This window comes from Somniosus microcephalus, chromosome 4 (assembly GCF_052327205.1).
Source record: "Somniosus microcephalus isolate GS21.2 chromosome 4, FLI_Smic_1.0, whole genome shotgun sequence".
Lineage (NCBI taxonomy): Eukaryota > Metazoa > Chordata > Chondrichthyes > Squaliformes > Somniosidae > Somniosus > Somniosus microcephalus.
The window spans coordinates 234,438,983-234,452,219 of NC_140990.1; the positions used below are offsets into that span (position 1 = coordinate 234,438,983).

Below are 13,237 nucleotides of genomic sequence, written 5' to 3' on the forward strand. Positions count from 1 at the left end.
CGGCCGCAAACAGCGTCCGGTGGTAGGTCAGGGGGTTCTAGTGAAGATCGTGGCTGGGTCACGAGCAGGGTACTGCGCACGGCGATGACGTCATTACCGGAGGCGCAGCACCACAGGGAGCTAACGGTTACCGCTGTCGCTAACCTGCCGCTGAATTTCATTGGAGGCATTAGCAATGGCGCAAATGGGAGGCGCAAATCAACCGAATTGTTCCCCCCTTATCTTTCTATTAGCCACTTTATAGCCTTCAATATTGAGTTCAGCAATTTCAGATCTTAACCTTTGCCCCCATTTTATCGGACAGCATCTGTTGCTCATGCTTCTGCTATTCCCATTTACATCTTCCCTAGACCCATCTTTTGTTTCTTTACTTGTCCTATTACCATCTCCTTTCACCTTGCACCATCATCCTTTTTGTCATTTAATCACTCCTTACATAGAAACATAGAAGATAGGAGCAGGAGTAGGCCATTCGGCCCCTCAAGCCTGCTCCGCCATTCAATGAGATCATGGCTGATCATCCAAATTCAGTACCCTGTCCCTGCCTTCTCTCCATATCCCTTGATCCCTTTAGCCTTAAGAAATATATCCAACTCCTTCTTGAATATATTTAATGAATTGGCCTCTACTGGCTTCTGTGGTAGAGAATTCCACAGGTTCACCACTCTCTGGGTGAAGAAATTCCTCCTCATTTCTGTCCTAAATGGCTTACTCCTTATCCTTAGACTGTGACCCCTGGTTCTGGATTCCCCGACCATCGGGAACATCCTTCCAGCATCTAGTCTGTCTAGTCCTGTTAGAACTTTATCAGTTTCGATGAGATACCCTCTCATTCTTCTAAACTCCAGCGAGTACAAGCCCAATCGACCCAATCTCTCCTCATACGTCATTCCTGCAATCCCAGGTATCAGTCTGGTGAATCTTTGCTGCACTCCTTCCATGGCAAGAACATCCTTCCTCAGATAAGGCGACCAAAACGGCACACAATACTCAAGATGTGGCCTCACCAAGGCCCTGTACAACTGCAGCAAGACATCCTTGTTCCTGTACTCAAATCCTCTCGCTACGAAGGCCAACATACCATTTGCCTTCTTAACCACCTGCTGCACCTGCATTCTCACTTTCAGCGACTGGTGCACAAGGGCGCCCAGGTCTCGTTGCACTTCCCCTTCTCCCAATCTATTGCCATTTAGATAATAATCTGCCTTCCTGTTTTTGACACCAAAGTGGATAACCTCATATTTATCCACGTTATATTGCATCTGCCATGCTTCTGCCCAATCACCCAACCTGTTCAAATCATACTGGAGTTTCTCGGCATCCTCCTCAGCACACACGCCCACCCAGCTTTGTGTCGTCTGCAAACTTGGAGATATTACATCGAGTTCCCTCGTCCAGATCATTAATATATATTGTGAATAGCTGGGGTCCAAGGACCGATCCCTGCAGTACCCCACCAGTCACTGACTGCCACTTGGAAAAAGAGCCGTTCATTCCAACTCTTTGCTTTCTGTCTGCCAACTAGTTCTCTATCCAAGTCAATACCTTGCCCCCAATCCCATGTGTCTTAATTTTACACACTAATCTCTTATGCAGGACCTTATCGAAAGCCTTTTGAAAATCCAAATACACCACATCCACTGGTTCTCCCTTATCTATTTTACCAGTTACATCCTCAAAAAATTCCAGTAGATTAGTCAAGCACGATTTACCTTTTGTAAAGCCATGTTGACTTTGGCCGATCCAGTCACTTTTTTCCAAGTGCTCTGCTATTACATCCTTTATAATGGACTCGAGCATTTTCCCCACTACCGATGTCAGGCTTACCGGTCTGTAATTCCCCGTTTTCTCTCTACCACCCTTTTTGAACAATGGGGTAATATTAGCAACCTGCCAATCCATGGGTACTGTTCCAGAGTTTATCGAATTTTGGAAGATGACCAGTAATGCATCTACTATTTCTAGGGCCACTTCCTTAAGTACCCTAGGATGTAGATTAACAGGCCCTGGGGATTTATCGACCCTCAATCCCATCAATTTCCCTAACACCATTTCCCTACAAATACTGATTTCTATCAGTTCCTCCCTTTCATTAGACCCTATGTTCCCGACATCTTTGGGAGGTTATTTGTGTCTGCCTTTGTGAAGACAGAACCAAAGTATGTATTTAATTGGTCTGCCATTTCTTTGTTCCCTATTATAAATTCCCCTGATTCTGACTGCAAGGGACCTACGCTTGACTTCACCAATCTTTTTCTCTTCACATATCTATAAAAGCTTTTACAGTCAGTTTTTATGTTCCCTGCAAGCTCACTCTCATATTCTATTTTCCCCCTTTTAATTAATCCCTTTTTCCTCCTTTGTTGGATCCTAAACTGCTCCCAATCCTCAGGTTTACTGCTTTTTCTGGCCAATTTATATCTCCTCTCCTTGGATCTTATGCTATCCCTAATTTCCCTTGTTAGCCACAGTTGAGTCACCTTTTTTGTTTTATTTTTATGCCAAACTCGGATGAACAAATTCTGTCGTTCATCCATGCAGTCTTTGAATGTTTGCTATTGCCCATCCACCGTCAACCCTTTGAGTGACATTCCCCAATCAATCCTACCCAACTCGCACCTCATACCATCATAGTCTCCTTTATTTAAATTCAGGACCCTAGTCTCTGAGTCAACTATTTCACTCTCCATCTTAATGAAAAATTCTATCATATTATGATCGCTCCGACCCAAGGGACCTCACACAGCAAGATTGCTAATTACTCCTTTCTCATTACATAATACCCAGTCTAAGATGACCTGATCTCCAGTTGGTTCCTCGACATATTGGTCCAGGAAACCATCCCTTATACACTCCAGGAATTCCTCCTCCACAGTATTTTTACTAATTTGGTTAGCCCAATCTATATGTAGATTAAAGTCACCCATGATAACTGCTGTGCCCTTATTGCACGCTTCTCTAATTTCCTGTTTAATGCCATCCCCGACCTCCGCATTACTGTTTGGAGGTCTATATACCACTCCCACTAACGTTTTCTGCCCCTTGGTATTTCTCAGTTCTACCCATACAGATTCCACATCATCAGAGCTAATATCCTTCCTTTCAATTGTGTTAATCCCCTCTTTAACCAGCAATGCTACCCCACCTCCTTTTCCTTTCTGCCTATCTTTCCTGAATATTGAATACCCCTGGATGTTGATTTCCCAGCCTAGGCCACCCTGGAGCCATGTTTCCATAATCCCAATCATATCATATTCATTTTCCTCTATTTGCGCAGCTAATTCATCCACCTTATTACGAATGCTCCTCACATTAAGACACAAAGCCTTCAGGCTTGTTTTTTTAATGCTCTTAGATCTTTTAGAATTATTATTTACTGTGGCCATGTTTGATTTAAACCCTTGATTTCTCTGCCTGTCACTTTTGTTTTTCTTCTTCCTGTCTTTTGCTTTTATCCTTGTTTCCCTTTCCTCTGTTTCCCCGCTCAGGTTCCCAACCCCCTGCCATTTTAGTTTAAACCCTCCCACAGAGCACTAGCAAACACTCCCCCTAGGACATCGGTCCCGGCCCTGCCCAGGTGCAAAACGTCCAGTTTGAAGTGGTCCCACCTCCCCCAGAACCGGTTCCAATGTCCCAGGAATTTGAATCCCTCCCCCGGCACCATTCCTCTAGCCTTCTTTTACCGTCTTACAGACTTCCCCTTTTGTTCTTTTCTCCCCTCCCCTTTTCCCTGCTTCTGTACCTGTTACATCTCTAACTTTTTCCAGTTCTGACAAAAGGTCATCGAACTGAAACATTGGCCGTAATTTTCCCTTCTGAGTCGGGTCAGCTGCGGGCAGGCCACGTGGCAGATCAGAACTGCGTTGTTCTGATCATCCCGCTCCTCAGAGCGACTTTCAGTTAATAGCGCCTATTAAAGCAGGCCTGCGCATTTCCCAGCCCTATTAAACGGTGCAGGTCATCGATGACTCATTTCCAGTGAGGACATTTAAAGCAGCCTTGGCCACATCGCATTTAAATGTTCATCTAGGAGTGAGCAGGGAGAATATTGCACGATCTGCTTATTGCTCAGACTTGAAAACATTGCTTCCCAAAGATAGAGTGCTGCACCCAGGTTTTCAAATGACTCCCTACATAGTCTAGTGGTGGGAGTCAGAGCACGCAGAGAGGTCCCCTTCCCTGCTGATGGGCGGAAGAGACCTCTCCAGGAGTCAAAAAGAGCCTGGCTCCAAATTGCAGAGGAGATGAACAGCAGGAATGTGATGAGGTGGACCTGGGTGCAGTGCTGGAAGCACTTCAATGATCTCATGAGATCAGGAAAGGTGAGTGCAAAGCCACACTCACTTTCATTCTGCTGTGCCTGTCACCATATCCCCATCATAAGAACATAAGAAATAAGAGCAGGAGTAGGCCATTCAGCCCCTCGAGCCTGCTCCGCCTTTCAAAAAGATCATGGCTGATCTTTTCCCTCAATTCCACTTTCCTGCACTATCCCCATTTTCCTTGATTCCATTAATATCCAAAAATCTATCAATCTTTGTCTTGAATATACTCAACAACTGAACCTCCACAGCCCTGTGGGGTAGAGAATTCCAAAAATTCACCACCCTCTGAATAAAGACATTTCTCCTCATCTCAGTCCTAAATAGCCGATGTAATACAGCCACCTGGTAGACTACTGATGTAAAGAATAATAAAGCCATGTGCAGTACAGTTTTTAGTGGAAGCCATGTTGTGCTGTTGTGTATATATGCTGTGTCTCATGATATCACAGAATTGGCAATGAGGATGCGATTGCAGATTCCCTAGTTGAAATTTTTGTTGGAGGATAATCCTGCCAACCGACAGAAGGACTGTTGGAGGTTCTTTGTTTTGCAGAAAAACTTAAAAATTGGAGGTAAATTTCAAGCACACATGGCTGAACTGTCGACATTGCCAGAGTCCAGATAGCCACGCCTATGGAAATAATAGGGGACTTGGGTGTGTTTCATCACAGCCGAGGGACTTTCGGAGCATGTGTGGAGCGACTAGAAATGTCTTTCACCACGAATAGTATTGTCGAATTCCCCGATGATGTAAACCGTAACTGGGCGGTTTTAGAAATGAAACGGGCTATTTTCTTGACCGAAGCAGGCCCCGAGGTGTATGAAACCATGAAAAATTTGCTTGTTCCCGCCAAGCCGAAAGACACGCCACTCAAGGAGATCCTAACCAAGTTAGAACAGCACTACAGTCCTGAGCCCCTGGAAACTGCTGAAAGTTATCATTTTGGAACACTTGATCAATTAAATGATGAGGATATCAGTGAGTACTTTGTAGCTTTAAAAAAGCTATCCATAACTGTCATTTTGGAAACTTTCAGGACCGAACTTTACGTGACCACTTTGTTTGAGGGTTGAAAAATGAACATATCGGAAGTAAATTGTTGACAACCCCTAACGTGACTTTTGACTTAGCTTATCAGACAGCTATGTCGATGGATATGGACGACCGATGCTCCCGAGAGTTTTGCGCCATTTCCAGTCATCGGACAACCGAGGTGAATTGGCTACAAGCTAAAACTAAAAGGCAGTTGGGCCCCAAGGCCTCAGCAACTGGCCATGGTAACAGTGCTATCAGTGCCTGGGACAACACATCACTCAAAGCTGTCCATATGTGAAGGCAGAGTGTTAAACTGGGCATCGTGTGAAGGCGTGCCAACAGAATAGTAAACCGACTGGCAATGCTAGAAGTAGAACTCAGCAGACAGTACATACCGTTGAAGAGAAGCAGCAGGACAAGGAGTTTCTGGAGATTCATGTCATCAGGAGCACAAAGGTATCTAACAGCGATTCGCAAGGTATCGTCATCCAAGTAGATGTCGCAGGAACCAGGATACCCATGGAAATCAACACTGGTGCACTCGTGAGCTAGTACTGGAATCACTATATCGCGACAAGTTGCTTGATTATCGACTAGAGAAATCGAAGGTGGAGCTGCGAGGCTACTCAGGAGAGCAAATCCCTTTAGTAGGAAGTGTCAGCATACCAGTGAAATACAAGGATCAGTGTCAGAGCTTGCCTCTCATAGTAGTGGCAGGAGACATGCCTGCCTTGATCGGCAGAAATTGGTTGGGATCACAGAAACTGGATTGGAATGAGATTTTTCGTGTAGAAGCGAAACTTGCACCAAAATATTATGTCATCAAGCAGTGTCCGAAGGTGTTCAGCGAAACGGGCACTCCGATCCAAGACTTCAAGGCGAGTGTCAGAGTGCAGAAAGCTAGATCTTCTTGAAGTTAGATCTAACAAACGCCAACCTACTACTTGAGTTAGATGAAGAGTCCAAGTCATGCTTGACTATAAATTCTCATTGAGGCCCGTATCAGTTCAATAGGCTACCATTTGGAGTGGCTTCTGCCCCCGACATATTCCAGGGGGTGATGAACCAAATTTTCCAAGGGATTGAAGGAGTAGTGTGTTATTTGGATGACATACTCATTTCAGCACAAAACAGGCAAATCCATGATGAGGTGTTGAATGAAGTGCTCAAATGGCTAGAGAAGCACAGAGTACGACTGACAGCTCACAAGTGTGAGTTGTTTCAAAACTCACTGGAGTACTTAGGGCACAGAGTAGACAAAGATGGTTTACATCCAACCAAGGATGCAATCAGAAATGCACCCACTCCTAAGAATGTCTCTGAACTTCAATCATTTTTGGGTCTTTTGAATTATTACAGAAAGTTCCTACCAAACTTGGCTACATTGTTACATCCACTGAATGAGCTGTTGAGAAAACAGGTCCCTTTGAAGTGGTCAAAAGAATGCGACACAGCATTTAAAGAGTGTAAAAGCCATTTAGTAGAGAGGACCATGTTAGTTCACTATGATGTATCTAAGGAGATCAAGCTAGCGTGTGATGCCTCTCCGTACGGAGTTGGGGCAGTGATCTCTCATGTACTAGATAGTGGGGAGGAGAGACCAATTGATTTTGCTTCATGCACTCTCAGTGCCAGTGAGCGGAATTATGCGCAGATCGAAAGGGAAGCATTGTCATTGATTTTTGGGGTCAAGAAGTTTCACAAATACTTGTTTGGTTGTAAGTTTACCATAGTTACTGACCATAAGCCCCTGACAGCAATCCTCCATCCAAAGTCCCCAGTTCCAGCATTAGCTGCAGCCCGAATGCAGAGACAGGCTTTGATTTTGTCAGCGTATATGTATGACATTGAGTACAGATGATCAGCTGATCACAGTAATGCTGATGCTATGTCCAGATTGCCATCCTCATCACAAATTACACCCAATAAGGATGGTGTGGAGATGCCAGAGTTGGACTGGGGTGGACAAATGTAAGAAGTCACACAACACCAGGTTATAGCCAAATAAAGCTGTTGGACTATAACCTGGTGTTGTGTGACTTCTTACATTTGTCCACCCAATAAGGAAGAAGTGTTCTATTTCTCATACATTGGTGAGCTGTCAGTCACAGCTGAAGAGATTGGTAGGACAACCAAACGTGACCCAATTATGTCAAAGGTGTATGATTACATAGCAAATGGATGGTCAAACCAGGTATCAGAGGAAGATAGCCATCCATACTTCATTCATAGGAATGAATTGTCAGTGGATAAAGATTGTATCATGTGGGGAGCAAGAGTGGTTATTCAAAATAGGTTCAGGTCAAAATTGTTAGGAGATCTTCATGACCAGCACCTGGGAATGTGCTTGACCAAGAACTTTACACACAGTTACTTATGGTGGCCAGGTTTAGATAAAGAGATAGAGTGCATAGTCAGTCAGTGTACAACATGTCAATCGGTGAGCAAGAAACCACAATCAGTACCATTACAGCCATGGAAATGGACTCCCAGAGTGTGGTAAAGGTTACATGTAGATTTTGCTGATCTAGAATGACAGCAATTGTTCATAGTGATAGATAGTCACTCGAAATAGGTAGAAGTGTTTCTGATGCGGATAATAACAACAAGCAAAACACTGGACAATTTGCAAAGATTGTTTTCTTCACACGACCTCCCAGAAGAAATTGTTTCTGATAATGGGCCGCAATTTTGTTCAGAAGAGTTCACACAGTTCATGAGCAGAAACGATGTGAAAGATACCAAAGTTCCATTGTACCACCCTGCTTCAAATGGTGCAGCAGAGCGCACAGTACAAATTGTTAAACGTGCCCTCATCAAGCAAATGTTGGATCCAAATCAAAAGAAACGTCAGTTGTTGTTGGACCACAAACTGGCAAATTTTCTGATTACCTATTGGAATACTCCTCTTACCACTACTAATAGAAAACCAGCAGAGTTGTTTCTCAAATGACAGCCACAAACCAGGTTCTCGTTGTTAAAGCCAAACTTCGCACAGGCTGTAGAAGAGAAACGATCAAGGCAGAAAGAGAGTCATGATAAAGGTAGAGTTAGAAAGAGAAGTGTGAAGTTGAAACAGAAGGTTAGAGTGAAGAACCATCACCATAAATGGTTAAAGTGGTTACCTGGAAGAGGTACATATCTGGTCAAGATGTTTCATCATGCAAAGGCTAGGTTTGTTCACATTGATCATATCTTACCTACAGATGTGGAAGGAGTTGAAAGCTGGGATGATTCAATTTATTCTGATGAGTCAGATAGTCTTGTTACACGTAGAGTACCAGTAGCGAATCCTACATCAGACCTACCAGAAACAAGCCCAAGACAAGGTCAGAATTTAAGTCTGAGCCCAAGTCAGGCAGACAAACAGTCTGAAAGTGTAGAGAGTCCAATTGTAGATCAAGGTCAGCCCTTGGAGAAAAAATTATCCGTAGGCTCAGCCTAGAATGAGTCAAAGTCCTACAACAAGATCTGAAAGATCTATTCAAGAAAGAAGGTACCCTCTTCAAAAAAGAAAACCAGTGGTTAAGTTTAACCTGTAAATATGGAAAATAAGTTCATGGGCCAGAAATTCGGGTCTCCACGGGTGAGTACGCGCTGGGTACTCATGCGTAGGCCCAACGAAAGTGTCGGTTTCGTGCATGCACTGCGCATGCGCGGGAAACCGGAACTTCCGTTCCCTTAAAGGAAGAGGTTCACAGGTCGAACGCGTGCACCGGAGAGGCAGCGCATACGCCTGGAACTTCCATTTTTTTCCAGGTTTCTCCGGGAGGGTAAGTCTCCAGCAGCTATGCTTCTAAAAAGCAGTCACAAGGCCTGCTTTTAACAAGGTAAGTGGTGAATTAAGTAAAATTAAAAAATTTTTCCACAGGTTTATTATTTTTAAATATTTAAAGAAAGGTAAGTTTATTTTTAGCCCCGTTAGAAACTGTAATTAATTTTTTCAAAAATTTAAATTATTGTTTAAAATAGTTATTTTATGTAATTTATAGTTATTTTAAAAATGTGATTTAAAAAAAAAATTATTTCAAGTTTTAGTGATGTTTTGAGGCTGAATTGTATTCATAGATTTGACAGGTCTTCCTGTCAAATCTATGAATAGAGATTCCCTGCTACCATTGTCTCTCCATGGCCCACATGATCTCAGGGGACGCTTCAAACTAACTGCGCCCCTGGGATACGCAAGCACTGCGTGTCGGCAGTTGGAGCAGGCCCAGGATCAGAATCCCAAGCAGGCCCACAGCACAACGGCCGGCGCGCTAGGTAAGTGCAGGTTGGAGGCTTGCACCCACGGGAAGCCTCCGACCCAAATTTCTGGGCCCATATCTTTTGTTTGTGTTACAGAATTCTATAGTAGAATTTGGAAACATAAAATGGGTTCCATTTGAGAAATGTATACCATGCAAGTCATATACAATGATTATTTGCTATGATTAACTTAAGGGCAGCACGGTGACATAGTGGTTAGCACTGTTGCCTCACAGCACCAGGGACCCGGGTTCGAATCCGGCCTCGGGTGACTGTCTGTGTGGAGTTTGCACATTCTCCCCGTGTTTGCGTGGGTTTCCTCCGGGTGCTCCGGTTTCCTCCCACAGTCCAAAGATGTGCGGGTTAGGTTGATTGGCTATGATAAATTGACCCTTAGTGTTAGGGGGATTAAATACGTGGGGCTACGGGGATAGGGTGGGATATGTGTTGGTGTAGGGGTTACGGGGATCGGGTGGGATATGTGTCGGTGCAGGCTCAATGGGCCGAAATGGCCTCTATCTGCACTGTGGGGTTTCTGTGATTCTGTGTGATGTGATTAAGGAGGGAGAGGTGTAATAGAGCCACCTGGTGGACTACTGATGTATATCATAATAAAGCCATGTGGTACAGTTCTTACCGGGAGCCATGTTATGCTATTGTGTATATATATATGCTGTGTCTCAAGGTATCACAGCCGATCCCTTATTTCTGAGACTGTGACCCCTGGTTCTAGATTCTCCAGCAAGGAGAAACATCCTCCCTGCATCTACCCTGTTAAGTCGTGTGGCGTAAGAAAACTACTAAGCACTTGGTTTGAGTATAAAACAAGGCTTTAATCAACTGTTTCACAACCATGAGTTCTAGTTACATCACTAGTTCCTGGTTACAAAACGTCCGGAGCAAGCTGGGCCCATGCCCGAGTATTTATACTTTCCTTGGACGGCGCCACCAGCTGGCCGCCCAGTGCTATCTCATGAGTTATTTCTACATGAATGGTAAGATTCATGACATTCTTCCCACCTGAAAGATTTGGAAGTCCGACGACTTCCTTCTAGCAGATATAACGGACCACGAAGAGTCATTTCGATTTCTGTTTGTGGCCGGAAGGCACGTCTCCTCGGACCGTGTCTTGGTCCCTGGGTTGTTTGGTTCATACAAGTAGGTTGACATGGGCCGTGTCACCTTGATCGATCTGAGGGGGACTGGGGAGATCGTGACTCCGGGTGCAGGTCCCCAGAGGTGCAGAGCTGGCTTCATCTTGCTTGGTAGCTGGTGATTGTCCGGCGTCCTGGCTTCAGGTGGCCATCCTGTGGGAAGCGCTCTGCTCCCAGAGTTGATTCGGTGGAGTAGCCGGCAGATCCCTTGATGTCCTGGGTAGGGCGTCATCCTCAAAGGAGCGCAGAGTATCGGCATCTTTAATATGGATCCCTCTATCGGTGGGGTCCATGGGACCGGTTGGACAGGGAGACAGATCTCGGAGTGAAACGGTGGGCTCCCGGCCATCAGGGTACCGTACGTGCGCATATGTGGGATTAATGCCTGTTAGTTCCACCTCGTCGATGAGGGGATCTTTCTTGGAAGATCAAACGAATCTTCGGAGCAGCACGGTGCCAGGTGCTGCCAACCATGATGGTAGGGACATCCCATGAGTGGAGCGACGCTGGAACCCAAAGAATCGTTTGTGAGGAGTAACGTTGATGTAGAAAGAAGAGACCTGATGGAATGCAACACTTCAGGGAGCACAGTTTCCCACTGCTGGTCTGGTAGGTTGCGTGACCTCAGTGCAAGATGAACAGCATTCCAAATGATAGCATTGTATCTCTCAACCTGTCCGTTACCAGCGGGACCCCGATCAGAGTGGATGAAATTGGCTGTACCGCAAAGGGAAAAGACCTGATCAAGGCATTTGATCACTGTGGAAGTAAGCATATTGGGACAGGGGAAAGCAAAGGGAAAGCATGAATATTCATCCACCATTGTAAGCAAGTAGGTGTTTCGCGTTGAGGAAGGCAATGGCCCTTTAAAGTCAATGCTGAGTCGCTGCATAGGCTGTATAGCATGTATGAGTGAGCCATCTGATGGATGGAAGAATTGCGGTTTTAATTTTGCGCAAATTCTATAAGTGGAACATGTTCTTTTCATGTCTTCCGTAGAAAATGGGAGATTTTTAGATCTCACAAAGTGCAACATACGGGTAACGCCAGGATGGCATAAGTCTGTATGAAGATCCGCAAGAGTCAAAGTTTACATAGAAGAGCAAAATGCACACGTGAGGGTATCCAGGGCCACATTCTCTTTGCCGGGTCGATAATGTATGGTGTAGCCAAAGGCAGCCAATTCCATCATCCAGAGCTGTATTTTGTTATTCTGATCTTAGTGCATTTCCAGTTATCCAGCATAAAGGCCACGGAGTGCTCATCGGTTATAAGCATGAAATGGTGACGAGTGAGAAAATGACTTCATTTACGTACTGCTTCGATGATAGCCGTAGCCTCCTTCTCAATAGGAGGATAATGGAGCTCACTACCCTGCAGAGTTCTGGACAGAAATGCAACGGGTTGACCACCTTGATTCAAGGTAGCTGAGATCGCCACCACCGATGCATCGCACTCGACCACGAAAGGGAGATTTTCATCGATGGGACGAGTGGTGGCTTTTTCCAGTTGTCGCTTGAGGAGGTTGAAAGCTGAAATAGCCATTGCCTCCAACGGAAATGACTTTGCATGAAGTAGAGGCTGGACCTTGTCGGAGAAGTGGGGTATCCACTTCGCATAATAGGCGAGCATGCCGAGTGCCGGCGAAGAGAGCCGAGATTCGTAGGGGGAGGGAGCTCCTGAAGCGGACGAAGTCGCTCTGGATCCGGTTTGATGACACCATTGCCCACCCAATAGCCAAGAATGTTGACTGATGGTTCTGATTTCACAGATTTGGACTCATTCAAGGTTAAGTTGCGATGACGGAGAACGTCAAAACATTTCTGGAGGTTGGCATCATGCTCCTTCTGGTCATGACCAGCAATGGTGATATTATCCAGATATGGAAAAGTGTCCGTTAAGTTCTCCTGTTTGACTAGGCTATCCATTGCCCGTTGAAAGACGGCCACCCCATTGGTGACCCCAAATGAAAGGCGACACAATTGGTAAAGCCGACCATTGCTCTCAAAGGCCGTATACTTTTTGTCAGAGTCCTTTAACGGTACTTGATGGTATGCGCTCTTTAAGTCAAAAGTTGAAAATACCTTGTAGTTGGCAAGGTTATTGACCATGTCATCAATGTGTGGTAGTGGGAAGGCATCCAGGTCGGTATACTGGTTAATAGTTTGCGAGTAATCAATGCAAAGACGTTTCTTGTGTTGCTTCAGAGGATTTTTAACAATGACGACTTGAGCCCGCCAGGGAGATGAACATGGCTCAATGATACCATCAGCTAGAAGGCGAGAGATCTCTGCCTCGATAAAGGATAGATCATCTTGGCTGAAATGTCATGGTTTAGTGATTATGGGCTTACATCGGGGGGAAAGATTGGCAAACAAGGAGGGCTCGTCGAGCGAAGCTGCCGAAAGCGCACAAAATGGTACTTTGGAAATAGTAAGCTCCGGCTTTGACTCTCCAAACTCGAAAGTGAGTCT

The 13,237-nt window shown here is 45.0% G+C and overlaps 1 pseudogene; it reads left to right on the forward strand.

Annotated features, from left to right (window-relative positions):
- The first annotated feature begins 5,028 nt into the window (after positions 1–5,028).
- Positions 5,029–5,708, forward strand: LOC147120274 (uncharacterized; annotated as a pseudogene).
- Positions 5,709–13,237: the final 7,529 nt, after the last annotated feature.